Here is a 26,771-nt window from a genome sequence, read left to right on the forward strand (position 1 = left end):
CTTTTTGAATATGATGCCACAAGCTTGGCACACCTATCTTTGGGCAGTTTCACCCATTCCTCTTTGCAGCACCTCTCAAGCTCCATCAGGTTGGATAGGATGTGTAGTGGTTACTGGAAGTCTATGTGTATTGCACATGGGTCAAATGAATGTTCTCTGCATTTTGCAAGAGTCACTGGATGGTTCTGTTTTGTGCAGGGGGTCACAGAAAAACCCTCTGCAGTGATGAGGAGTCATTAGATGGCTCTCTGTGTTGTATAGATGCTAATTTGATATTTATTAAGATACCTGCATATTGTTATTGTGATACTGTACATTTCATAATATTCTATCAAGGGGCCAGAATGGATGCCGGCCAGTAGACAGGGGACTAAGCAATTTCCATGCCTGTTTCGTCAGTGTTCAGACTACGCTATCCTAAGATGGTGAATCTGAACACACTGGAAAAACGGAAAGCTCTGCTGTTCGTCCTTTTATGAATCACACTCACCATACCAAAGTACAGCAATGCGATTCAGCTATGAAGGAGGGGTGCCACCGAAGAAGTAAATAACTTCTCCATGGAAAGCCGCTCTAAGAATGGCACTAAGCAGAGAAAAGCCCTGTTTACTGCCAAACAGGACAGAGAGAGAGAGAGAGAGAGAGAGAGAGAGATGAAGATGAGAGAAAAAGAAAAAAGTCAGTCAGGGACAACTATTAATAAGGAATAATGTAATTAATGGAGCTTACCCCCACTGTGAATGGGTACAGGTCCAGATGTTCAATCAGTGCAGGGGAATGTCTGGACTTTCCCATGGTGCTGGAGAGAAATATAGTAGCAGGTGTATGGTGGGGCAGCAGGACACCCGCATTATTCCACATTAGTGTCCCGCTCTGTACTTACGCTGCTCCCCAGAGTACAGACACTGAGCTGCAGTCAATGGATGGGAGCACTCACACGGTGGGGGGTCAGCACACAGATCTCCTCTACCCTTACTGATGGCAGCACTTGCAGGCTGCTGCTGCTTCCCTGCAGTGCCAATTCCACTGCTATCAATTTAGTTATCTCCCGTGCTGGTTAATCACAGTCAGTGCTCGCCCTGACCACCCTGTAACATCCTGTCTGCCAACAACAGGGATAGTAAAAGAGGCACAGAGGCACAGTGGTCGCCCTACCACCCACAGGTCAATCCTCCCCACTGTCGGGGGAAGTGCTTATGGTTACTGTGGCCCATCGGGGAATACCCCAACTCCCCAGCAGAACAGTCCGAGTCTGTACCCCACTCTGCATCTGCCCATAACTATGTGAGCAAGTACTTACTTTACTCTGCTTACCTTAGAACGACCCTGTCGCACCCGGTCCCCTCTATCCTGATACAATCAGGCGTAAGCGTCAGAATGACACAAATCTGCATGGGCCCATATACTGTAGGTAAGGGCACTTTTATGGACATGCAAATGTACGCAACATAGACTATGCATATTACTCACTTGGAATCAGTCCCACAACTCATAGTAAGATCTAGAGTTGTACAATAACCTGAATTTTAGAGAAAACATAATGTGCTAAAAGCAAATATCTTGCCTGTTACTTAGCAATATAACAGCTCAGCGATCCTTTCAGTCATGAAGACAGGATGGACGGAAACTGCATAAAAAAAGAAAATAAATTTTAATATACTGTTTCATTAACAGGGACAGTAGGCTTTACTGGGTTATTTTTAATAAACCAAAGAAGTTTATATTATATTAACATAAAAAATATATACTTTGCACGAATACGCACCATTGTCCTTTTCCATAGAATGAAGATAAAAATATCACCACAACAAGGAAAAGAACACCAAGAGTGATGTATGCAGCTGTAACAAGAAACAAAGAGGTGTATAAATTAATTTACTATATTTTAAACTGTAGCCTAAATAACATTCGGTGAAACAATGGTTATCTTGCATTTTTTTTTTTTATATAGGGGGAGGCCCTCACATATGGAACACTACTTAACATATAGTTTATGCTTCTTTCTTTTACCCCTTTTCCACTGCCACAAAAAACCTAAGTTATTGCTAGGTCCACCTGGGTCATGGCTCAGTGTAAAAGGGTCCTTGAAAAATAAGCCGGGTGGAGTGACCCAGAAATCTCACCCTTGTAGCTAACTACCAGTGTCGGACCTGGGTAAGGCTGCAGTTTAAACAGCGCAAGCTGGGTTATTCGACCCAAACTATTCTTACAAACTGCTGATTGGTTGTGTATGCAGAGGTCTGCCTCAAGGGAGTGTCTGTAAGTGACATGTAGGGTAGACGCCGGTTAAGTGTAAACTAGGCTGATCCGGGAATACCCTGGGTCCCAGTTGCAATGTAAACTGGGTCTGATCCAGGTCTAATCTGGGTTGGAACCGTGTTTAGAAACCTAGGTCTATTCACAGGGGACAGAGGAAGAGGGGGCATGCCAGCAGCTCACAGAGAAAACGGGGGCGTGGCAGGTGATTGCAGCATCCACGTGAAGCCACGCCCCCTTTTGATGAGTCCACGCCCCTTTAGGGTAGACGAGGCGAAGTTGGGAGGTATGCCATAGCCTCTGACTTGGTGCCGCATCACATTGTAACATTTTATTTAGCACTTTATTATATACTTTTTTTTACTAATAACACTTTTTAGCAATTTCACCTATGGAACATTCCTTAACACATAGCTCATGCTGCTTTTTTTATTGACACGAACACCTTAGCCTCTCACTATTGTGGTGCCTTGAGGCGGCTAGCCTTTGCTGACTTGGTGGGTTTCCGCACCCTGGACTTGAACCTTAGTGTTAGGGACCTACCAGATGAGGTAATCTGGATGCTGTTTTTTGGGCCCATATTTTTTGGCCAAACAGAATGCCAAGCACCTCTATTTTGCTCTATGTTAGATTGTACAGTTCATTATAAATATACTGATTAGCAGTGCTTGGTACTATAGAGTGTGCATCTGCTTTATGTTCTCTATTTGCATTGTTATCAGAATGTAAGCTAAGATGCCCAGATTTGCGCTGTTTGCCACCATGCACCTGGTTCCAAATAATGATCCTTACATAACAAAATGCTCTCAAAATGATGTTACCTGTATGTGTCTACAGCTTAGATAAGCCAAAACCTATAATAACTAGAGATGTGCGGCGGGCACTTTTTGTGTTATGGTTTTGGTTCTAATTCCCCGCTCGTGTTGTGGTTTTAGGTTGGGTTTGCCAAAACCACCCTTTCGTGTTTTGGTTTTGGTTTCGGATCTGGATGATTTTTGAAAAAAACATAAAAACAGCTAAAATCACAGAATTTGGGGGTCATTTTGATCCTATGGTATTATTAACCTCAATAACATTAATTTCCACTCATATCCAGTCTATTCTGAACACCTCACACCTCACAATATTGTTTCTAGGCCAAAAGGTTGCACAGAGGTGGCTATATGACTAAGCTAAGCGACACAAGTGTGCGGCACAAACACCTGGCCCTTCTAGGAGTGGCACTGCAGTGCCAGACAGGAGGGCAGATATAAAAAAAGGCCCCAAACAGCACATCATGCAAAGATGTAAAAGAGGTGCAATGAGGTAGCTGTATGAGTAAGGTAAGCGACACAAATAATTGGCCCATCTAGGAGTGGCATTGTAGTGTCAGAAAGGATGGCACTTGAAAAAAAATAGTACCCAAACAGCACATCATGCCAAGAAGTAAAAGAGGGCAATGAGGTAGCTGTATGACTAAGCTAAGCAACACAAACAATTGGCCCATCTAGGAGTGACACTGCAGTGTCAGACAGGAGGGCAGATATAAAAAAAGGCCCCAAACAGCACATCATGCAAAGATGTAAAAGAGGTGCAATGAGGTAGCTGTATGACTAAGCTAAGTGACACAAACAATTGGCCCATCTAGGAGTGGCACTGCAGCGTCAGACAGGAGGGCACTTAAAAAGAAATAGTATTCAAACAGCACATCATGCCAAGACGTAAAAGAGGGCAATGTGATAGCTGTATGACTAAGCTAAGCGACACAAACAATTGGCCCATCTAGGAGGGGCACTGCAGTGTCAGACAGGAGGGCAGATATAAAAAAAAGACCCCAAACAGCACATCATGCAAAGATGTAAAAGAGGTGCAATGAGGTAGCTGTATGAGTAAGCTAAGCGACACAACCACCTGGCCCATCTAGGAGTGGCATTGCAGTGTCAGACATGAGGCACTTAAAAAAAAAACTAGTACCCAAACAGCACATAATGCCAAGAAGTAAAAGAGGGCAATGAGGTAGCTGTATGACTAAGCTAAGCAACACAAGTGTGCGGGACAAACACCTGGCCCATCTAGGGTTGGCACTGCAGTCCCACTGCACTAGTGGCAGATACCAGACGCACATCTAACACCAGCGTAGTTGTTATGGCCTCAGTAATCTGCTTTGCAACAGGGTATATACTAGAGATGAGCGCCTGAAATTTTTCGGGTTTTGTGTTTTGGTTTTGGGTTCGGTTCCGCGGCCGTGTTTTGGGTTCGAACGCGTTTTGGCAAAACCTCACCGAATTTTTTTTGTCGGATTCGGGTGTGTTTTGGATTCGGGTGTTTTTTTCCAAAAACACTAAAAAACAGCTTAAATCATAGAATTTGGGGGTCATTTTGATCCCAAAGTATTATTAACCTCAAAAACCATAATTTACACTCATTTTCAGTCTATTCTGAATACCTCACACCTCACAATATTATTTTTAGTCCTAAAATTTGCACCGAGGTCGCTGTGTGAGTAAGATAAGCGACCCTAGTGGCCGACACAAACACCGGGCCCATCTAGGAGTGGCACTGCAGTGTCACGCAGGATGTCCCTTCCAAAAAACCCTCCCCAAACAGCACATGACGCAAAGAAAAAAAGAGGCGCAATGAGGTAGCTGTGTGAGTAAGATTAGCGACCCTAGTGGCCGACACAAACACCGGGCCCATCTAGGAGTGGCACTGCAGTGTCACGCAGGATGGCCCTTCCAAAAAACCCTCCCCAAACAGCACATGACGCAAAGAAAAAAAGAGGCGCAATGAGGTAGCTGTGTGAGTAAGATTAGCGACCCTAGTGGCCGACACAAACACCGGGCCCATCTAGGAGTGGCACTGCAGTGTCACGCAGGATGTCCCTTCCAAAAAACCCTCCCCAAACAGCACATGACGCAAAGAAAAAAAGAGGCGCAATGAGGTAGCTGTGTGAGTAAGATTAGCGACCCTAGTGGCCGACACAAACACCGGGCCCATCTAGGAGTGGCACTGCAGTGTCACGCAGGATGGCCCTTCCAAAAAACCCTCCCCAAACAGCACATGACGCAAAGAAAAAAAGAGGCGCAATGAGGTAGCTGTGTGAGTAAGATTAGCGACCCTAGTGGCCGACACAAACACCGGGCCCATCTAGGAGTGGCACTGCAGTGTCACGCAGGATGTCCCTTCCAAAAAACCCTCCCCAAACAGCACATGACGCAAAGAAAAAAAGAGGCTTTTTACTGATATTTGGTGTTTTGGATTTGACATGCTCTGTACTATGACATTGGGCATCGGCCTTGGCAGACGACGTTGCTGGCATTTCATCGTCTCGGCCATGACTAGTGGCAGCAGCTTCAGCACGAGGTGGAAGTGGATCTTGATCTTTCCCTAATTTTGGAACCTCAACATTTTTGTTCTCCATATTTTAATAGGCACAACTAAAAGGCACCTCAGGTAAACAATGGAGATGGATGGATTGGATACTAGTATACAATTATGGACGGGCTGCCGAGTGCCGACACAGAGGTAGCCACAGCCGTGAACTACCGCACTGTACTGTGTCTGCTGCTAATATATAGACTGGTTGATAAAGAGATAGTATACTCGTAACTAGTATGTATGTATAAGGAAAGAAAAAAAAACCACGGTTAGGTGGTATATACAATTATGGACGGGCTGCCGAGTGCCGACACAGAGGTAGCCACAGCCGTGAACTACCGCACTGTACACTGGTTGATAAAGAGATAGTAGTATACTCGTAACAACTAGTATGACACTATGACGACGGTATAAAGAATGAAAAAAAAACCACGGTTAGGTGGTATATATTATAATAATAATACAATTATGGATGGACGGACTGCCTGCCGACTGCCGACACAGAGGTAGCCACAGCCGTGAACTACCGCACTGTACACTGGTTGATAAAGAGATAGTAGTATACTCGTAACAATTAGGATGACACTATGACGGTATAAAGAATGAAAAAAAAACCACGGTTAGGTGGTAGGTATATAATAATAAATAATACAATTCTGGTCGGACGGACTGCCTGCCGTGTGCCGACACAGAGGTAGCCACAGCCGTGAACTACCGCACTGTACACTGGTTGATAAAGAGATAGTAGTATACTCGTAACAACTAGTATGACACTATGACGACGGTATAAAGAATGAAAAAAAAACCACAGTTAGGTGGTATATATTATAATAATAATACAATTATGGATGGACGGACTGCCTGCCGACTGCCGACACAGAGGTAGCCACAGCCGTGAACTACCGCACTGTACACTGGTTGATAAAGAGATAGTAGTATACTCGTAACAATTAGGATGACACTATGACGGTATAAAGAATGAAAAAAAAACCACGGTTAGGTGGTAGGTATATAATAATAAATAATACAATTCTGGTCGGACGGACTGCCTGCCGTGTGCCGACACAGAGGTAGCCACAGCCGTGAACTACCGCACTGTACACTGGTTGATAAAGAGATAGTAGTATACTCGTAACAATTAGGATGACACTATGACGGTATAAAGAATGAAAAAAAAACCACGGTTAGGTGGTAGGTATATAATAATAAATAATACAATTCTGGTCGGACGGACTGCCTGCCGTGTGCCGACACAGAGGTAGCCACAGCCGTGAACTACCGCACTGTACTGTGTCTGCTGCTAATATAGACTGGTTGATATTTAAAGAGATATTAGTAGTATACAACAATACTATACTGGTGGTCAGGCACTGGTCACCACTCCTGCAGCAAAAGTGTGCACTGTTAATTAATATAATTGTACTCCTGGCTCCTGCTAACAACCTGCAGTGCTCCCCAGTCTCCCCCACAATTAATTATAAGCTTTTAATTTATACATTGATGACTGTGCAGCACACTGGGCTGAGCTGAGTGCACACAGACTGAGTCACACTGTGTGACTGACTGTGCTGTGTATCGTTTTTTTTTTCAGGCAGAGAACGGATATAGCAGAGAGAAGTGAACGGATATATTATATTAAATAAAAGTTAACTAGCAACTGCACTGGTCACTGACTGTGGTAAACTAACTCTGTCTGCGACTCTGCACAATCTCTCTCTATCTAATCTATCTATCTCTATTCTAATGGAGAGGACGCCAGACACGTCCTCTCCCTATCAATCTCAATGCACGAGTGAAAATGGCGGCGACGCGCGGCTCCTTATATAGAATCCGAGTCTCGCGATAGAATCCGAGCCTCGCGAGAATCCGACAGCGTCATGATGACGTTCGGGCGCGCTCGGGTTAACCGAGCAAGGCGGGAAGATCCGAGTCGCTCGGACCCGTGGAAAAAAAAGTGAAGTTCGTGCGGGTTCGGATTCAAAGAAACCGAACCCGCTCATCTCTAGTATATACACTGCTCAAAAAAATAAAGGGAACACTTAAACAACACAATGTAACTCCAAGTCAATCACATTTCTGTGAAATCAAATTGTCCACTTAGGAAGCAACACTGATTGGCAATCAATTTCACATGCTGTTGTGCAAATGGAATAGACAACAGGTGGGAATCATAGGCAATTAGCAAGACACCCCAATAAAGGAGTTGTTCTGCAGGTGGTGACCACAGACCACTTCTCAGCTCCAATGCTTTCTGGCTGATGTTTTGGTCACTTTTGAAAGCTGGTGGTGCTTTCACTCTAGTGGTAGCATGAGACGGAGTCTACAACCCACACAAGTGGCTCAGGCAGTGCAGTTCATCCAGGATGGCACATCAATGCGAGCTGTGGCAAGAAGGTTTGCTGTGTCTGTCAGCGTAGTGTCCAGAGCATGGAGGCGCTACCAGGAGACGGGCCAGTACATCAGGAGATGTGGAGGAGGCCGTAGGAGGGCAACAACCCAGCAGCAGGACCGCTACCTCCGCCTTTGTGCAATGAGGAACAGGAGGAGCACTGCCAGAGCCCTGCAAAATGACCTCCAGCAAGCCACAAATGTGCATGTGTCTACTCAAAGGATCAGAAACAGACTCCATGTGGGTGGTATGAGGGTCCGACGTCCGCAGGTGGGGGTTGTGCTTACAGCGCAACACCGTGCAGGACGTTTGGCATTTGCCAGAGAACACCAAGATTGGCAAATTTGCCACTGGCGCCCTGTGCTCTTCACAGATGAAAGCAGGTTCTCACTGAGCACATGTGACAGATGTGACAGAGTCTGGAGACGCCAAGGAGAAACGTTCTGCTGCCTGCAACATCCTCTAGCATGACCGGTTTGGCAGTGGGTCAGTAATGGTGTGGGGTGGCATTTCTTTGGGGGGCCGCACAGCCCTCCATGTGCTCGCCAGAGGTAGCCTGACTGCCATTAGGTACCGAGATGAGATCCTCAGACCCCTTGTGAGACCATATGCTGGTGCGGTTGGCCCTGGGTTCCTCCTAATGCAAGAAAATGTTAGACCTCATGTGGCTGGAGTGTGTCAGCAGTTCCTGCAAGACGAAGGCATTGATGCTATGGACTGGCCCGCCCGTTCCCCAGACCTGAATCCAATATGGATTTTTGAACTCGGGACCACCAGTCCCTATGGTCTTAATGAGAAATTGAGTCTGAATATTTTCAAATACAGACCCCTTTTTTCTTTTTAACCCTTTCTTTTCCTACCTCAATATTTCACCCCTGTCCCTTTCTAGGGAATATGTGTATCTTGATCTATTATTGACACTTCAGTCAGAACCCCGATTTAATATATTAGGGGGAATTATATAGAAGTTTTATTTCATAAATTATTTATCTATATAGCCATGTGGGGCCCCAGTGTTCCCATGAATCTTGATCTATAGGCAGTGGGAGCGCTTGTGCGATCTTTATTAACACTTAGTATGCGTTCTAAAAGACAATAATCATATCATTACATCTCTGCCTGATGTCTCAGTAGTGGCTTTACCAACCTATTTCTGTTTCTATTATGGTAGCAGGGTACTGTACTTAACAACACTCTTTCTCACTTATACAGCGCCGCAGCCCGGCCGCCTGGAGTCTACGGTTACCAAGGTAACCAGACGCGATACCGATGACGTCATCTAAGGGAGACCGGAAGTTAAGCAGCAGCCAGCGCGGCCGGGACGGCGTCTGAACACTGAGCGGGATTCTCATGTATTTAAGGTACGTCACTGTTTTTATATACACTTTGTTCACTTTGACAAAGGGGTATTGTGACCCCGAAACGTTAGTCTTCTTTTTGTGGAATACAATTTATCTGCACCTTAAAGTCTCCGAGTGCCGCCTCTTTTTTTGCTATTTGTGGATTGCCCTTGGAGGGCACCGGAGCCTGTATACAGAAGAAGGTGGGAGTGCCGGTCCGTGTGGACTATATATATATATATATATATATATATACACTGCTCAAAAAAATAAAGGGAACACTAAAATAACACGTCCTAGATCTGAATGAATGAAATATTCTTATTAAATACTAAGTTCTTTACATAGTTGAATGTGCTGACAACAAAATCACACAAAAATTATCAATGGAAATCAAATTTATTAACCCATGGAGGTCTAGATTTGGAGTCACCCTCAAAATTAAAGTGGAAAAACACACTACAGGCTGATCCAACTTTGATGTAATGTCCTTAAAACAAGTCAAAATGAGGCTCAGTAGTGTGTGTGGCCTCCACGTGCCTGTATGACCTACTTACAACCCACACAAGTGGCTCAGGTAGTGCAGTTCATCCAGGATGGCACATCAATGCGAGCTGTGGCAAGAAGGTTTGCTGTGTCTGTCAGCGTAGTGTCCAGAGCATGGAGGCGCTACCAGGAGACAGGCCAGTACATCAGGAGACGTGGAGGAGGCCGTAGGAGGGCAACAACCCAGCAGCAGGACTGCTACCTCCGCCTTTGTGCAAGGAGGAACAGGAGGAGCACTGCCAGAGCCCTGCAAAATGACCTCCAGCAAGCCACAAATGTGCATGTGTCTACTCAAACGATCAGAAACAGACTCCATGAGGGTGGTATGAGGGTCCGACGTCCACAGGTGGGGGTTGTGCTTACAGCCCAACACCGTGCAGGACGTTTGGCATTTGCCAGAGAACACCAAGATTGGAAAATTCGCCACTGGCGCCCTGTGCTCTTCACAGATGAAAGCAGGTTCTCACTGAGCACATGTGACAGACGTGACAGAGTCTGGAGACGCCAAGGAGAACGTTCTGCTTGCAAGACAATGCTAGACCTCATGTGGCTGGAGTGTGTCAGCAGTTCCTGCAAGACGAAGGCATTGATGCTATGGACTGGCCCGCCCGTTCCCCAGACCTGAATCCAATTGAGCACATCTGGGACATCATGTCTTGTACCATCCAGCAACGTTGCACCACAGACTGTCCAGGAGTTGGCGGATGCTTTAGTCCAGGTCTGGGAGGAGATCCCTTAGGAGACCATCCGCCACCTCATCAGGAGCATGCCCAGGCGTTGTAGGGAGGTCATACAGGCACGTGGAGGCCACACACACTACTGAGCCTCATTTTGACTTGTTTTAAAGACATTACATCGAAGTTGGATCAGCCTGTAGTGTGTTTTTCCACTTTAATTTTGAGGGTGACTCCAAATCCAGACCTCCATGGGTTAATAAATTTGATTTCCATTGATAATTTTTGTGTGATTTTGTTGTCAGCACATTCAACTTTGTAAAGAACAAAGTATTTAATAAGAATATTTCATTCATTCAGATCTAGGATGTGTTATTTTAGTGTTCCCTTTATTTTTTTGAGCAGTGTGTATGTATATGTATATGTATATGTATATATATATATATATATATATATATATATATATATATATATATGCTAGAAACAAATCAGGAGAGCGCACCGGTAAATGTAAAATAATTCACTTTATATAGAAAAAAGTAATATCCACAATACATTGCAGTTTAAGCTTCCAAGCTCCGTGAAATTCACACGATCAGCAGGTATATGCTCAATCGGCTCTGGACCCGGCGGCTGACGTCACAACGTCCTCAGCAGTTAGCCACGCCCAACGCGTTTCGACCAATCACAGTCTTCGTCAGGGGATGTGGTTAATGTGCATAGGCAAGATGTTATATACCCATTCCGATTCAAAACAGCTGTTGCTCAATCATTATGCTATTTAGTCACACATTCACATTTAGTGATCGTATGAAGTTATAATAGAGAAAGATGAAAATTTTCTCTCCAAAAGCAGAATATACATGCAGGTTTTTCAGTGAGAATTGTCTATCCCATTTATTGCACATCCTTTAGTTTATAATTCATTATACTACAAGTATCTAGAAACATTAATTACCACATGCAGGTCTCCCACAATCAAGCTATTTGCTAGTAACAGCAGTTAATCCCAGCTGTTCATTCAAGCGGCAGAAAATGGGATTGACACCTCTCACTTCACAAACTTAAAAACTATCTATACCAGTACTAATTCATTTTAATAGTATATACAATTTAAACCGTTAAAAACATATGCACGAAACATAATTTTAAAAATATGACCATAATTATTATATTCATTACAGAGGCTTATATGTAACATTTTACTGCAAGCGATATTTTAATACTCAGCACTGCGATTTTTCATTAATTTTTTTCCCAGTTAGTGGGGGTTTTAGGAGCATCGATCAACTTTCAACTGGAATCTAGCATCACTAGCTAAGGAGGAATTTATGTGCTTTAATATATAATGTGTCAGCCACAAATCCCCTCATAGATCCATTCGCCGGGACTCCACCACTGCCACGTCTGGATCTTCAGAAGGGGTCTGACTTACACATTAACAGTGTAGGAAAGGTACTATATCACAGCCCTCATTCAGACCAAAGGGTACAAATGTATTCAATGTATAAATCCAATAGGTTTCTCTCTGACTAAGTTTTTTCAACAAATCCCCACCCCTCTCATCCAAACACACTTTCTCTATTGCCTTAAAAGAGAAACCATTTAGACTGGATTTAGTGCATTCTGCAAAGTGACGTGGAACACTATGATTATCTACTTTATGTAGTATATTACGTGTATGTTCTAATATACGTAGTTTCAACGTGCGCTTGGTCTTTCCAATATAGCGCTTCCCACATTTACACTCCAGCATGTAGATCACATGAGTGCTCAAGCAGCTTAATTTGCCCTTGATTTTCCAGGATTTATTATTACATGAATTGGAGAATTGTTTGATGTCTCTGTTTACAAATTGACACATTTTGCATTTGTTGCAGGGAAAAAAGCCTTCTAATCTATTTCCACTTATATCATTAACAACTTTCTTCAAATTGCTGGGAGCTAAACGGTCCTTCAGGGAACATGATTTTTTATATATGATCCTAGGATGTTGTGTAATCACATCCTTAAGTAAAGGGTCAAGGCATAAAATGCCCCAATGTTTATTTAAGATTTTCTTAATCTCCCCTCCACCTTTACTAAACCTGGTCACAAACGGTACTCCAAGCCTATTATTAAACTCGTTATCTTTTGTTCTATCTTTATATACTAGAAGTTCTTGTCTATCTCTATTTGAAGCTTTCTCATAGCATTTCTGTATAAGCTTATCTGGGTACTTTTTTTCTCTAAACCTTTCACTATAGATCTGAACCTGTTCTTTAAATTTCTCTTGTTCAGAACAGTTACGTTTCAATCGAACGAACTGCGAATAGGGAATATTCTCTATCCATTTTTTATAATGGCAACTTTGAAAGTGTATATAACTGTTGCGATCTACATCTTTAATATACGTATAGGTACCAATCTCTGTTCCCTCACTTGATTTTCTACTGTCCAATACCAGATCTAAAAATTCTATAGTGTCACTATTATACTTATAAGTAAAGTGTAGGTTATATTCATTATTATTCAATTCAGCCATAAATTGATCCAACAGATCTATGCCTCCCGACCATACTACAATGATATCATCTATAAAGCGCTTATATTTGTGTATATATTTCAGAAATGGATTGTTATTAAATATAAACTCCCTTTCCCATTTCCCCATATACAAGTTTGCTAGACTCGGAGCGTACGGCGTCCCCATTGCTACGCCGCACTCCTGATTAAAAAATGTTCCCTGAAAATTAAAGTAGTTGTTCTTAAGTATATAATTAATACAATCCAAAATAAACTCTTTCTTATTACCACTCAATTTCACATCTTCATCCAGAAACATTTTTACAGCACTAATTCCCCCATCATGTGGAATACTCGTATAAAGGGCTTCGACATCAATCGTTACCCAATTATACTCACTTTTCCACTCTAAGTCACCAATTTCTTTAAGGACCTGTGTGGAATCCTTGACATAAGACGTTAAACCTAAAACATAATCCTTTATATGCGCATCAATAAATTCAGACATGTTTGACGAAGCGGATCCAATTCCCGAGATTATCGGGCGACCGGGGGGTTTGTCCAGTCGCTTATGGATTTTAGGTAGACTATAAAATAAAGGAACCCGAGGATGTGGATTAAACATAAAACCAAGTTCATCCATATTTATACTGCCATTTTTTACACCCCTATCCAGAAGTAATCTGATTTCTTCAACAATTCGTTCAGTGGGATCTTCTGTTAATTTTTTATATGTTTTATTATCACTCAGGAGTCTCTCACACTCCATCAGATAATCCATTCTATTTAATAAAACTATACCCCCCCCCCTTATCTGCCATTTTAATGACAAGTAGGGGGTCATTCTCCAAACTTTTTAGAGCTACTCTCTCTCCTTTATTTAAATTGTCTTTAAATCTAAATTCATTACTACACATTTTATCCAAATCCTTTTTAACTAAATTAGAAAATGTGTCAATAAAATTTCCCCTTGATTCTACTGGATAGAAATTAGATCTCTTTTTAAAGGCATTAGAGATCTTTACAGTCTCTCCTGTTTCAGTAATTTTTTTATTTTTAGCAAAATGACGTTTCAGAGTGAGGTTTCTAGTGAACTTGTTTATATCTATAAATAGTTCGAAACCTTTTGGAGCAGTGTTAGGGGCAAAGGATAAACCCTTTGACAACAGAGAAATTTCGTCTTTACTTAACACATGATTTGATAGATTGAAAACATCTGTTTTTAATGGGAGTTCTGTTTCCTCATTTTTACCCCTCTTTCCTCCTCTCTTTCCTCTTTTTGTTCGTCTTTCTTTCTTTTTGTCCCATTTATTGGGCTGGGGTTCGATTCCCTGTTGTATAAGTTTCTCCGTTCCCTCCAATTCCGATCTTTCTGAAAAAAATGTGTATTCTGTTTTCTGTAGTCTGGTGTAGTTAATGTTTCAAATCTATTTGTCAAAGGGATCCTATATTCTTCTCTATCATTACCCTTATAATACCTCCTGTTTGTATATTGTGTTTTGTATTGATAATTTGATTTAACATCTTTATTCCAATCCTTTCTTTGTTTGGGCCAGTTTCTAAGATAACGAGTTTAATGATAGGCTTGGAGTACCGTTTGTGACCAGGTTTAGTAAAGGTGGGGGGGAGATGGAGAAAAACTTAAATAAACATTGGGGCATTTTATGCCTTGACCCTTTACTTAAGGATGTGATTACACAACATCCTAGGATCATATATAAAAAATCATGTTCCCTGAAGGACCGTTTAGCTCCCAGCAATTTGAAGAAAGTTGTTAATGATATAAGTGGAAATAGATTAGAAGGCTTTTTTCCCTGCAACAAATGCAAAATGTGTCAATTTGTAAACAGAGACAACAAACAATTCTCCAATTCATGTAATAATAAAGCCTGGAAAATCAAGGGCAAATTAAGCTGCTTGAGCACTCATGTGATCTACATGCTGGAGTGTAAATGTGGGAAGCGCTATATTGGAAAGACCAAGCGCACGTTGAAACTACGTATATTAGAACATACACGTAATATACTACATAAAGTAGATAATCATAGTGTTCCACGTCACTTTGCAGAATGCACTAAATCCAGTATAAATGGTTTCTCTTTTAAGGCAATAGAGAAAGTGTGTTTGGATGAGAGGGGTGGGGATTTGTTGAAAAAACTTAGTCAGAGAGAAACCTATTGGATTTATACATTGAATACATTTGTACCCTTTGGTCTGAATGAGGGCTGTGATATAGTACCTTTCCTACACTGTTAATGTGTAAGTCAGACCCCTTCTGAAGATCCAGACGTGGCAGTGGTGGAGTCCCGGCGAATGGATCTATGAGGGGATTTGTGGCTGACACATTATATATTAAAGCACATAAATTCCTCCTTAGCTAGTGATGCTAGATTCCAGTTGAAAGTTGATCGATGCTCTTAAAACCTCCACTAACTGGGAAAAAAATTAATGAAAAATCGCAGTGCTGAGTATTAAAATATCGATTGCAGTAAAATGTTACATATAAGCCTCTGTAATGAATATAATAATTATGGTCATATTTTTAAAATTATGTTTCGTGCATATGTTTTTAACGGTTTAAATTGTATATACTATTAAAATGAATTAGTACTGGTATAGATAGTTTTTAAGTTTGTGAAGTGAGAGGTGTCAATCCCATTTTCTGCCGCTTGAATGAACAGCTGGGATTAACTGCTGTTACTAGCAAATAGCTTGATTGTGGGAGACCTGCATGTGGTAATTAATGTTTCTAGATACTTGTAGTATAATGAATTATAAACTAAAGGATGTGCAATAAATGGGATAGACAATTCTCACTGAAAAACCTGCATGTATATTCTGCTTTTGGAGAGAAAATTTTCATCTTTCTCTATTATAACTTCATACGATCACTAAATGTGAATGTGTGACTAAATAGCATAATGATTGAGCAACAGCTGTTTTGAATCGGAATGGGTATATAACATCTTGCCTATGCACATTAACCACATCCCCTGACGAAGACTGTGATTGGTCGAAACGCGTTGGGCGTGGCTAACTGCTGAGGACGTTGTGACGTCAGCCGCCGGGTCCAGAGCCGACGAGACAGTTCCAGCTCGATTGAGCATATACCTGCTGATCGTGTGAATTTCACGGAGCTTGGAAGCTTAAACTGCAATGTATGTGGATATTACTTTTTTCTATATAAAGTGAATTATTTTACATTTACCGGTGCGCTCTCCTGATTTGTTTCTAGCACCAATACCCCTTGCTCCCTGGCTGGGAGCTGGATTGAGCGGCACTGGAATAATTTAATTTCTAAGAGACTCTGGAAAACACGGACATGCAGCGCAGAAATTGAATTTTGTTGTTTCAAATATATATATATATATATATATATATATATATATATATACGGCAGTATCACTGGACTGGACTCATACGCGAGTACCAGTGTAATTATACAACAGGATCACTGGAATTATACAGCAGGATCACTGGAGTTATACGGCAGTACCGCTGGACATATACGGCAGTATCAATGGACATATATCGCAGTATCACTGGACATATACGGCAGTATCACTGTACTGGAATTATACGCCAGTACCACTGTAATTATACGGCAGGAACACATGGATATATACGGCAGGATCACTGTAATTATACGGCAGGATCACTGGATTTATATGGCAGTACAGTTGGACATATACGGCAATATCAATGGACATATATGGCAGTATCACTGGACATATACGCCAGTATCACTGGACTGGACTTATACGCCAGTACCACTGTAATTATACGGCAGGATCACAGGAATTATACGCCAGTATCACAGGAATTATACGGCAATATCACAGGAATTATACGGCAATATCACTGTAATTTTAAGCCAGTATCACGGGAATTATATGGCAAGGTCACTGTAATTATATGGCAATATCACAGGAATTATACGCCAGTATCCCGAGAATTATATGGCAATATCACTGTAATTATACGCCAGTATCACGGGAATTATATGGCAATATCACTGTAATTATACGCCAGTATCACAGGAATTATATGGCAATATCACTGTAATTATACGGCAATATCACAGGAATTATATGGCAATATCACTGTAATTATACGGCAGTATCACAGGAATTATACGCTAGTATCCCGAGAATTATACGGCAATATTACTGTAATTATATGCCCGTATTACGGTAATTATATGGCAATATCAATGTAATTATACGGCAATATCACAGGAATTATATGCCAGTATCTCGAGAATTATACGGCAATATCACAGGAATTATACGCTAGTATCCCGAGAATTATACGGCAATATTACTACAATTATATGCCTGTATTACGGTAATTATATGGCAATATCAATGTAATTATACGGCAATATCACAGGAATTATATGCCAGTATCTCGAGAATTATACGGCAATATCACAGGAATTATACGCTAGTATCCCGAGAATTATACGGCAATATTACTGTAATTATATGCCCGTATTACGGTAATTATATGGCAATATCAATGTAATTATACGCCAATATCACAGGAATTATATGCCAGTATCTCGAGAATTATACGGCAATATCACTGTAATTATAAGCCAGTATCACGGGAATTATATGGCAATATCACTGTAATTATATGGCAATATCACAGGAATTATACGCCAGTATCACTGGATATATGGCAGCAGAGGACACCACCACTGTGACTGGTCACTGAACTGATGCTGCACAAGAGAGACACTACCCCTGGTCTGATGCAAGACAACACAGCAAAACTGCAAGGGATTTATACAGCAGCACTGAGGACATATAGCAGCAGAGGACACCAACACTGTGACTGGCTGAACTGATGCAGCATAAGACACTGACTACACTGGACTGAGCAGCACAAGACAGTACTAGAATCGCCACCCCACTTTCCCGCCCACACAGACACTGAGGACGGAGACACGTCCTCTCACTAGACTCTCCGAGACTGTAGTGAAAATGGCCACGACATGTGGCTCCTTATATGGAATCCAAATCCAGCGAGAATCCGACAGCGGGATGATGACGTTTTGCCTCGTTCTGGTTTCCGAGTCAGACACGAAAACCCGAGCCTGACTCGGATCCGAGCTCGTGACGTGAAGTCCGGTAGGGTTCGGTTCTCTGAGAATCGAACCCGCTCATATCTAATAATAACTATGTCAGGATTTGGGATATTTGTGTATCCAACTCTGACTCAGAACTGGACGGAGTTGGGTTGGAAGAATATGTAAAACTGGAGGGTTTTATATAGCTTCTTCGCATTCAGGTGATAGTGGCGGGTGGAACTACAGAGAAGGTACATTAATACGTGTATGAAAACTAGCAAGAGGTAGTTGGCGAAGACCCAGAGCATAAGCGTGGACTCATACCCTGCCGGTGGTCTTCACCAGGGATTCCCGCGTAGAAATTTGGGCTCGACTGCACCTGATGGGCCGATCGTGGTCTCCTGTCTGAGTCACCTGTGCTAGCACTAGAAAGTGAGAATGGGAATAGGTCTAGTGACCGATGACCGAGGGATATCGGACTTGTTTCCAATGACTGAAGACTTGGGGCTGGTACTAGGCTAAAGTAGACAACAGACTAGACTAGACTAGAGCTCTAATGTTGGATGACTCCGATGGTCTGGAGAGTTGCACTAGTACTGGTGGGTAGGGGTATCAGACTTGCACCGATGATCAGGAATCTGGAGTATCGGACTTGCGCAGATGGTGTGGAATATCAGTCTTGCACCGAGGGTCAGGAATATCAGACTTGCTCTGATGGTCAGGAGTGTCGGACTTGAACCAGTGGTCAGAAATGTCGGACTTGCACTGATGGCCAGGAATATTGGACTTGCAACGATGGTCAGGAATATACACTGGATTAATGCTGTCACCAAGTTTAGCACAGGAAGAGTCGGGGTCACTGGCTACGTCCTCAGGAATAGACTGGTACAGCAGGGGAACACAGCTACAACGCTCATACACAGAGCTGTGTGATTTATGGAACTCGCAATCTTGGCCATGCTCGGATTGGCTGGAGCAATCGGCTGATTGACAGACTGAGCAGGATTGGTCAAAATGACATCACATGATGCTGAACAAGATTGCGCTGTCTATGCTGCTGTCCCAGCATAAACGTCGCCATGTAGATCGCCAGGCCTGTACCCCGGATCTCACAACCGGCCTCGTGGTTCGATAGCAGTGGCTTCCACAGAGTCTACCGCAGAGATCATCTTAGCGGTAAGAGCTACGTGACCACTGACCACCAGAGCATGCTGGCGTCTCACCAGAGTAGGTAAGCGCCTGACTATGGGACTATTTCCAGAAGTCGTGACAAACTAGAATTTATTAAGAGGGAGATAACTTACAAATCGCAAAATGGCTGCACCATCGTTCAAAAACAGCTTTTAGCCCTCACTGCACTTAGATTAAATTGTGTCTTAGGCAAATTGGTAGAAGTTTGCACAGTCAGTGGTGTTGGGTGGACTGAGTAGAGGTGTTCATAGCAAACAACTGTACGTGTTCATTTGTGATTTGTGAAACAGGGTAGAAATTATATAAAATTTTGTGGAGCAAGACATTCCTCCCAACAGTCCCGATTCCAGTGGGACAGTCCTGCTATTCGGACACTGTCCCGCTGTCACTCCCGCGGGGAGCAGTATCCCGTGGGTGGGGGAGCGGGGAGTCCCGTGTGTGGGGGTGGGGGCAGTTAGGGGAGCCTTTGATTACCCACTGCTCTGCTCTGCAAAGCTGGGGGCTGCCCAGCTGCTTGGGGAGCGCTGGGCATGCCCCCAAAAGGCTGGAAAATGCTCGATTTAGTGAGGCCACGGCCACACCCCTCATGGCCAAAGCCATGCCCCCTTTTCGGGTCGCGCGATAGTCCCGACTCCCATGAAGGTAAAATTGGGAGGTATGGAGCAAGATATGACATAATGGGGTGGAACAGGCACATTTTCAGAGACATTTGTTGCTGTGGCAGTTTGGCAGAAAGACTAGCGCACGTACAGGAGATCATATCCTATACTTTTGCTAGGCTATACTTTTGCTACCATGCTAGGAACAAAAAACCTAGGTGGAGCCCTTAATGTGTGAGATCAGTTTATGTATCATGGTCGGGATGTAGATGGTCACAATATCGACCGCAAAATTCCAACTGTCAGAATCCCAAGACATTGGAGGGGTGGGTTAGGCTTAGGGGGAGGGTAAGGGTTACGGTGCTTACCAAAATGTGTCAGGATTCTGACTGTCAGGATGCAGCTGTCGGTATTTTGACCATCGCCTACCTGATTGTCGGGATCCCGTACCCAACCCATAAGAGGCTGCTCTACGCATGTTCTGGCGAGAGAGGGGAGGCCCGCATAGAGGCTGCACACAGACCCACGCCTCTCTTAATCCACCCCTGTATGTGTTTCTGTTGGATAAGTACTGCTCCAATGATCTGATTATAGAATATAGACTTAAAGTAGTAAATGTTCATACAGTACCTTCCCAGCCTGTTGTCTCTATTTTGGGTGACCCATACGTTTCTACTGTATGGAGAAAAAAAAACTCTTTAGCAGAAAACAATAAATCCTCCTTCCATTTAATTACTATACAGTGACAGCAATGGAGAGTGCTGGTAATTTGTGTTTATAGATGTGTGTAGTCTTCATCTATAAATATTGATAAATGGTCTGTGGCAGAAACAATAGAATGAAAGTCCTGCTAGACAAAATTAACTTTGCAGACAGACAATAAACAGAAGATAAGTAATATAAATATTACTATGTAGGTACTGTATAGCCACCAGTAGTACCGAATTCCAAGGACACTCATGATTACCGGTGTTCTAAGGGGACATAGTGGCTTATGTTTTAAAGCTTGGAAAGAGAAAGTAGACAGAGATAACATACCAACCAATCAGCTCCTAACTGTCAGTTTACAGGCTGTGTTTCAAAAATGTCAGGAGTCGATTGGTTGGTAATTTTTTTTCTCTCTCTCCAAGCTTTGATACATATGCCATGCAGTATCTCAATGGGTGTAGCATAGGCAGATAGGACAAACACAATCTTAGACCTGGTATTAACAAACAATCAGGATTTGGTATCGGGTATTATAGTAGGGGAACCCATAGGAAACAGCGACCACAATATGGTCACATTCAATATCAGTTTCTACAAACAGCCCTATACTGGCTCAACTAGGACTTTAAACTTTAAGCAAATTTTGAAAAGATGAGGGTATTTTTCAGGGATATTGAATGGGAAGGTTTGTTTTTAGGAAAAAATACTACGGAGAAATGGGAGGTACTAAAATTCCTGCTAGCTAAAAATACACTCAAATATATTCCTATGAGTAGCAAAAAAGGGAATAAAAATCATAAACCGATGTGGCTTAACAAAAAGATTAAGGAACTTATGGGCAAGAAAAGGCGAGCATTTAAAAAATACAAATCTGACGGGGAAGCAGAGTCATTTCAGCACTATAAGGAATGTAACAAAAATTGCAAAAAGGAAATAAGAGCGGCTAAAGTAGAAACTGAAAAACTAGTAGCAAAGGAAAGCAAAGCGAATCCCAAAAAATTCTTTAAATACATTAATAGCAAGAGATTAAAAAAGGAGAGTATAGGCCCTTTGAAAGACAAGTTGGGAGTCTTAAGCAAAAATGATAATGACATAGCGGACACACTAAATGAGTTTTTTTCAACAGTATTCACTAGAGAGGACCCAATTCAGGGACTGACACACAATCTCAATAATGACAATATCACACTGATAGGTACTTATTTAAGCAAGGAAGTAGTCTGTGACCGATTAAAACATTTAAAGATTAATAAATCACCAGGGCCCGATGGTATTCATCCAAGGGTTCTAATGGAGCTTCACTCTGAACTGGCAAAACCGCTATCTTTGATCTTTGAGGATTCAGTTATATCAGGTCAGTGGCGTAAGTTTGTCCCAGTTGCCCGGAGGCAAGATAAATATTGGTGCCCCACTTTACTGATGGAGCTATTTGCTCCTGTAGAGGAAGCATGAGAAAGCTAACTACATGAAGTTATGTGTAATTGTCAGAGAAGTATCTTCATATAGTTAAAATTCTCATATTTCCTATACAGGCGCAAACAGCTTCATCATTAAGGTGTCTGCTTCCAGTGTAATAGGTTGTGGTTTCTAATCCTGGGTGTGACACTTGTAAAATGTGTATAATAAAGAGGGTGTGATTTGTAAGGTGCAGGGACTAGTGAGGAAGTTGGCCTCTGAAAAGATAGCGGCAGCTATCAATTAACTTAATTCACTGGTGTCACAGAATGGGAGGAGAGGTGCCCCCCTTCAGAGCAGGAGCCCGGCGGCAGATGACTCCGTTGCCTCCCAGAGTTCTGCCTCTGTATCAGGTATGGTTCCCAAAGACTGGCGTATAGCGGAAGTAGTGCCTATATTCAAAAAGGGAAGTAAAGCTGAACCAGGTAATTATAGACCAGTTAGTCTTACAGCTATAGTGGGGAAAGTATTGGAAGGTATTCTAAGAGATAGTATTCAGAAGTTCCTTGACACCAATAAGGTCATTAAAAGGAATCAACATGGGTTTATGAAGGACAGATCCTGTCAAACCAACTTACTTGGCTTTTATGAAACAGTAAGCACAAACCTAAATCAGGGTAAAGACGTGGATGTAATCTTTTTAGACTTTGCCAAAGCATTCGATACTGTACCACACATGAGACTTATATACAAGCTACAAGAATCAGGGCTAGGAAGCACAATATGCACTTGGGTCAAAAACTGGTTAGATAATAGGAAGCAGCGCGTTGTGGTTAATGGATCTTTTTCAACTTGGACTGAAGCGCTAAGTGGTGTGCCGCAAGGCTCAGTATTAGGACCGCTGTTGTTCAATATTTTCATTAACGACCTAACAGAAGGTCTAGAGAGCATGGTGTCAATTTTTGCAGATGATACCAAATTGTGTAAGGCTATAAATACAGAGGAGGATGCCGAGTCTCTTCAGAACGACTTAGTTAAATTAGAAGCATGGGCAGCCAAATGGAGAATGCGCTTCAACACAGACAAGTGTAAGGTAATGCACTGTGGTAACAAGAACAAAAATTACACCTACCTACTAAATGGGGTAAAATTAGGGGATTCTGTACTGGAAAAGGACTTAGGTGTCCTCATAGATAGCAAGCTAAGCAGTAGTACCCAAAGTAGGACTGCAGCAAAGAAGGCTAATAAGATATTAGCATGCATAAAACGGGGTATTGATGCTAGGGACGAGAGTATTATACTCCCGTTATATAAATCACTAGTGAGGCCACACCTTGAATACTGTGTACAGTTCTGGGCACCGTACTACAAAAAGGATATCCTGGAGCTTGAAAAGGTACAGAGGAGGGCGGCCAAACTAATTAAGGGCATGGGGACGATGGAATACAAGGAAAGGCTTGAAAGACTAGGCATGTTTACATTGGAAAAGCGGAGACTAAGAGGGGATATGATCAAAATCTACAAATATATAAGGGGACAATACACAGAGCTTGCGCGGGACCTGTTTTTGGTTAGATCAACACAGAGGACTCGTGGACACTCGCTCAGGTTAGAGGAAAGGAGATTCCGCACAATACGGCGTAAAGGCTTTTTCACGGTAAGGACAATACGTGTTTGGAATTCCCTGCCCGAGGGAGTTGTAATGGCGGAATCTGTCAACACCTTTAAGAATGGGTTAGATAAATTCCTATTGGATAAGGATATCCAGGGGTATGGTGCATAGTCATGCATTATAGTTACTATAAATAGGGCTAAAATGCAATGGCTGACAGCAGCATCAGTCAGAAATTTTAGTCAAATCATCATGCATAGGACACCACAAATAGGTTGAACTCGATGGACAATTGTCTTTTTTCAACCTCAGATACTATGTTACTATGTTACATACCGTAGTAAAAACGGACATGTTCTTCCTGGTGCAACCCTAAATAGGATTTATTATCCTTTATTTGTGGAGCAGTAACATGTTTATCAGTTGTGTGCAATAAGTGAAACAAGTTGAACACACAGTACTGGAACAGGGTCCCCCTTACTATTGTTATTATTTACAACCTGTAGCTCAGCCGCAGCAGCCTTGCCAGACACATGCAGCCCAGCAGACAGCACACTGTGTGCTGGCTGCTGGACAGAGAGCGAGAGGCTGCTGCCAGCTGACAAGTGAGGAAGTATAGGGGGAGTCCCCAGGCCCCACCAGGCCCTTCCAGCAAGCCCGGGCCCAGGTAATTAGTTCCCGCTTCTCTAGGCCCCACTGTATATACCATGGCAGAGATTATATATGTGAAGCTTGCAATCTTATACAAAGTACATATTGATTTCTGTCCAGCCACACAGATTCTGCTATACTGTACAATCATAGAATAAAGGAGTGCTGTAAAAATAAAGCAACGCTGTGGCCCTGTCCTGTATGCTGTAAAAATACAGGGGTGCTGTAAAAATAAAGGGGCAAAGTTCTGTTTGCTGTAAAAATAAAGGGGCACTGTTCTGTTTGCTGTACAAATAAAGGGGCGCTGTTCTGTGAAAATTGTGAAAGATCAGTAACCACTTCCTAGTACTAGTCCTGAAGCTGCTGCCACCAGTCATGACATTGACAATGCAATTCCATCAACGTCATATGCTAAGGCCAATGCCCAATGTCATAGAGGACATGTAAAATCCAAGAAGCAAAAATTAATAACCAGAAAAAAAAGAAATTACCTGATGAGAAACGTAAAATTGGCAATATGCCGTTCACAACACAAAGTGGCAAGGAAAGGCCTTGGCCTATGTTCATGACTGGTGGTTCGGTTTCTCATTAAGATGGAAGCCCTCCTCCCTCTCGAAAAATTAAAAAAATAAAGCTTGTTAAAGCACAGGAGACAACTGTGCGTTCAGAGATATCACAAATCCCCAAGGAGAGTCCAAGTGTATCTGCTGTTGCGATACCTAGTCCTGACCTTCACAACACTGTATGGGAAGAGGCGGCTCCTACCACCATTTGCACGCCCCCTGCAAGTGCTGGGAGGAGCACAGCCAGTCCATTTGCTGATATTGAGATTGAGGATATCACTGTAGAAGTACACCAGGATGAGGAGGATATTGGTGTAGCTGGTGCTGCGGAGGAATATGACGATGAGGATTCTGATGGTGATGTGGTTTGTTTGAATAAGGCACCAGTGGAGACAGTTGTTAGCCATGGGATGAAAAAGCCCATTGTCATGCCTGGGCAAAATACCAAAAACTCCACCTCTTTGGTGTGGAATTATTTCTCTGTTGAGGATGAGGGTGTAAACACTGAAGGGGGTGAGGAATCAAAGGATGAGGATGAGGTCGACATCTTGCCTCTGTAAAGCCAGTTTGTGCAAGGAGAGATTAATTGCTCCTTTTTTTGTGGGAGCCCAAACAAACCAATTATTTCAGCCACAGTCGTGTGACAGACCCTGTTGCTGAAATTATTGGTTTGTTAAAGTGTGCATGTCCTGTTTTTACAATATAAGGGTGGGTGGGACAATTCCATCTTGCACGTCTTTTCTTTGTCTGCCACATCATTCCAGGGGTGCTGCCCTATATGGGGTGCTGTCCCTCTGCCCTATCAGTCCAGGGGTGCTGCCCCACTGCCGTTTAAGTCCAGGGGTGCTACTGCCTGTCTGCTGTGCAATTCTCCAGGGGTGCTGGCTATCTACTGTATAAGTCCAGAGGTGCTGCCGTATAATTCCAGGGGTGCTGTACTTGACCCTAGGTTTAAAGTTTAAACTAAAGCCTAGAGCAGAATATGAAACAAGCTTCAACATCACAACCAGATTTGTGAAAACATATAGGTGCAACAGTGGAAATGGAAATTCCAAGTTTGACTGTTTTCCAAAAAAGTGGGGAGAGACCACATTTGTGGCCAAAGTAAGTCAGACTCAGAAGAGACAAAATCATAATCCAGTGGAACGTGACATGGCAACATCTCCTACTTAATTTTCTCTGGCAACTGCTGGAGAAAACTAGATTTACCAAACACACCTATGTCTAAATGTTGCCATATAATTCCAGAGGTGCCCTATCTGAACCCACTAATCTCTAGTAGATATATCTTTTAGTGTGCATTGTGTACCCAGCATTAGAGAGAGGTTCTTCTCAATTATTTCATGTTAGGAACTCAAATGAATGGCTTTAATTAGTCAACCTGAATTTTGATTATTAAAGTTCCACATTTTGGGATTATTTACAAGATGCGCATTTGTTGTACAGGGTTCTTTTCCTTTATTTTGTAAAATGTTTTCGCCTTAATAATTGTACAATGTAAGGGTTATTGCAAGACCTCGCGGTGTTAAGGGCCCCATACACTAGGGAGATGTATCTTAGCAATGACTTCCATGCAATTTTCCTGCAATCTGGCTGGGAGCTTCCCGGGAGGCCTGCAATTATGATCTCATACTTGAGTGTATTTTTACATGTGATTTATCTCAGGCAATCTAATGCACAGCTATCTATCTCATGCCATATATCTCAAGGGCCTTTTTTAACCTGCAATTTCACATATGATTTATCTGATGGGGTGGGCTAAAATTAGCATATATAAACAGCAGCCAGAGGAGAACAACCCTTGCATATGGATGATGATACATTCCAGGAGTTCCTGGCCCTGGTGACACCCAATATTCAGAGGCAGGATACCAAGATGCAGAGGGCCATTCCAGCTGAGGAGAGACT

At 42.5% G+C, this 26,771-nt stretch overlaps 2 long non-coding RNA genes across 2 annotated transcripts in view; one reads left to right on the forward strand and one right to left on the reverse strand.

The window, feature by feature from the left end:
* The window catches only part of LOC134932413 (uncharacterized), a 58,508-nt gene that overhangs the window by 25,162 nt on the left and 6,575 nt on the right, over positions 1-26,771 (forward strand). Inside the window, exon 2 of the long non-coding RNA XR_010179352.1 lies at positions 9,215-9,363. This is a non-coding gene — a long non-coding RNA (uncharacterized LOC134932413). The remainder of the gene's footprint in view (positions 1-9,214; positions 9,364-26,771) is intronic.
* Positions 1,564-20,652, reverse strand: LOC134932415 (uncharacterized). Its single transcript, XR_010179353.1, has 3 exons — positions 20,565-20,652; positions 1,766-1,841; positions 1,564-1,627 (listed from the first exon to the last, which is right to left on the reverse strand). It is a non-coding gene; the product is annotated as an uncharacterized LOC134932415 (long non-coding RNA).

This window comes from Pseudophryne corroboree, chromosome 6 (assembly GCF_028390025.1).
Source record: "Pseudophryne corroboree isolate aPseCor3 chromosome 6, aPseCor3.hap2, whole genome shotgun sequence".
Taxonomy (NCBI): Eukaryota; Metazoa; Chordata; class Amphibia; order Anura; family Myobatrachidae; genus Pseudophryne; species Pseudophryne corroboree.